This window comes from Phallusia mammillata, chromosome 8, assembly GCF_965637545.1.
Source record: "Phallusia mammillata chromosome 8, kaPhaMamm4.hap1.1, whole genome shotgun sequence".
Classification (NCBI taxonomy): Eukaryota; Metazoa; Chordata; class Ascidiacea; order Phlebobranchia; family Ascidiidae; genus Phallusia; species Phallusia mammillata.
In genome coordinates this window covers 17,299,277-17,302,445 of record NC_137259.1, presented here as the reverse complement: position 1 = coordinate 17,302,445, position 3,169 = coordinate 17,299,277, and positions in this window count along the sequence as shown.

Sequence of the window (3,169 nt, the reverse complement as noted above, 5' to 3'; positions counted from 1 at the left end):
TTTCATCACTAGAGGTATGTTGCAGGTTGCCAGTGCAGCAACTGTTACTATAATAGATTTAGAAACCTACGTCTAGAAAACAACGCATCTATATGCTATATTTTGGTTGAATAGTCTATCTATAAGTATAGGATTGAAAATTCGGAAGCTAACAATTATTGTGGCACTATTTCGGCCCTAGTTAGTGCCCTAATGCTCGGAATACTTTGATTTTGCTGGTTACTGATCAAAATTTAATCGCGAAGCAAGATCAGGTATAAACACTAGTATAGAGTTTTTTTAACAAACCGGAGTTTTAAGTGACCCTGAACCCGTAAGTACAAGCCCTAAACCGCCATTGTTTTAAAAAAGCATGTGTTTGGCCCAAACGTTTGAACCTGAAGCCTATAATCCCGCGGATTTGAACGCGGTAGCATTTATTTCTGATAGTTACACATACAACATCCTTACATTGTTTAAGCTTTGCATATTATACGTATAATCGATAAATGACGGTTGCCGAAAGCCCGAAACCCGGAAGATATTAAATGTTGGTTTCGAAATATTGCTAACTGCATTTCCTCATTCATCGCTCAGTGTAGGTTAATTTGTAAACGTTTTGCCGAGATACAAGTCTCATTAAATATGGTTTAAAATGAGGCATCTATTATGGCCCTAATTTACTGAATTTGTTACAGCATGTTTAGTTGAGTTAACTCATTTGTATGTGTACATAATAATGCAAAATTATGCAAAGTTTTTGTTTAGTCAGATCGTCAGTCGGTGTAAAACTATGGTGTTGAATGAATCAATGTTATTAAGTTTATTAAGCTTGTTCCTAAATAGTAACAGTCACTTTGAAGACTTGTTGAACTAATTTTCGCCAAAAATCAATAATTGTGAAGACTTTTCAAGGTAAAAAAAGCCTTATGAGTAAAAAGGGAACCCGCCACAAACTGTAGCGTTTACACTTTACAGTTTTGTTTAAATGAAACATTTTTACAAATTTGATAAAATTCCGCAAAATTGATATCTTTAGGACCTATGTGTGCCAAAATAAACGACGCTGTTTGTAAGACTTAATGCGCGTTAATATAAGGGACGATGTTTTACAAACGGCCAAACAATATCTTTTAGAATTCCTTGTCGTACGTTAATGGGGTCGTGTGACGAAACGTGTGTTGACGAAAGGAAGGACGTGGCTTATGATGGAAACAGAGGGTGCTACGTCACCGGGGTGACGTCATATAACGGTTTCGGCTCGAATTTCGTTGTAGCACGGTAAATTGTCCGTGTTTGGAAATTGCAATTAAAACAATAGAGTTTATGCGTCTCAACTTTTGCCGTAAGTCCTGACGTTACCTATATGCGCCGATTTATTTACACCTTTTTTAATGTTGGAGACACACGCGAATTTTCAAGTGTGCAGGGGAGAAATTTTCAGTCAATTAAATTTTTGATTTGATTCTTAGAATTCAAGTAGGCCATCACAGCAAGCCTACATTTTCATGGTATTCGACACGCATAATAATCAATGCGTATTTGTTTCGTTTTCTGAAAAGAAAAAAGGCATAACAGAGATGTCCGGTTGCCAATACGCCTAAAACAGGAGGTTTGGACACGCAAGGGTCTGATCTTTAGTAATTTGTTTGATGTGTGGCGACCCTGAGAGCCCCAGTGGTCCAGTAATTTAAAGCGCTTTATGACATTTTTTTCAGTATCAGTTTGTAGCTTTATAGACTTGTGTTCGTGTTCCAACTTGCCAATAGAAAGTATATTGTATGTATTTTTCAGCAGTTCAGGGTTAAAACATAAAAATCTACCTAAAATTTGAAGAAGTTTTTGTCATACAGGAATACTTTAGCCTGCTTCTTAGCACAGCTGAGTAGAAAAAGTTAAATCGATTCAGTTTGATAGTATCCTTATTGCGTAGGCGTCTTGCGCAGGTATGGTGTCCTCATGCACTCACTGTCCATTCTACTATCATTATGTGTCACTCGTATCACATGAGCCAGTATGACTGACAACAGAATTGATGAAACTTTATTGGGTTTTAAGAAAGGTTAGGCCAACTTTCACACCTAGGTTATGCGGATGCAGGCTGCAGTTTGGAAATGTGCAGTGCTTTTCAAACAATAAACTGCTTATATTGGTGTTGGATGTACCTTACTATGTGGACATGCTTAATTTGATGCATTTTTGTGTGGTATTTGCAAAAAAAGGTAAATTAGATAAATAACTTTTCTGCCATGTTGTGAATGTATTGAAAACTTGCATTGAAATACAGGAATTCTATAAAACAAGTAACCATGACAGGCATTCTATGAACAAGTAAACCAGTTGCAATCAAAAGCTTCGTAAGATTAATCTGCGTTCAGAAATGTATTTACGATATAATTTGTTTTATTCAATACAGAAATGTCTAGGGATACCATTTAAAAACTTTCATTTTGGTAGAACTGTAGTCTATTGTCAGGTGTATTGAATATATACACCGGTATGTAAGTTTTACAGCTGTTAATCTTAAAAAGATAAATCTAAAAACTTTGTATTAGGTACCAAACTTAGTTTTAGGAACTCCCTGAACAGACATAACAAGTGTCGTAGAGGCCAACTATTTCGGCCTAATGAGCTCGTTAATGTCTATAACTTCCTATTCGTGTTATACTGCTACTATACGTGCCTTACTAAAAACTACTGATGATCGTTTAGTTTCTTGTGACCTCTGTTGACCTCAGTTGGTGTATATTTAAAAAAGCAACGTGCTTAAACGCATGCCACCGAAACTATTTTAGTCCTATGGAAGTTCGTTCTGTATTTATAATAACCATTGTTATGTAATAAATATGAATGGTAGTTAACAGTTAAGCCTGGTTCAAGTCCATCGTACAGTTTTTTTAGCTTCTTTATTGGCAACTGATAAAGTATACATCTAAATGTCTAAATTAGTTTAGCAGCTAAACTAGCAGCTAATAAGCTAAACTTTAGCTTATAACTTTATAAGTGTGTAGGTATAAAAATTGAGAACATTGCCATCTTATCAATTCTGTATTATTAATGTATTAACCCAGCAAATTAATGTCCCCTGTAACGCTTTTAAATATTTAGTAATAAGGGCCAGTCAATCTGGACATTAGCGCCTAAAGACTTTATATTGTAGAGTGTATTATATAGTTTATGGGGGGGAATA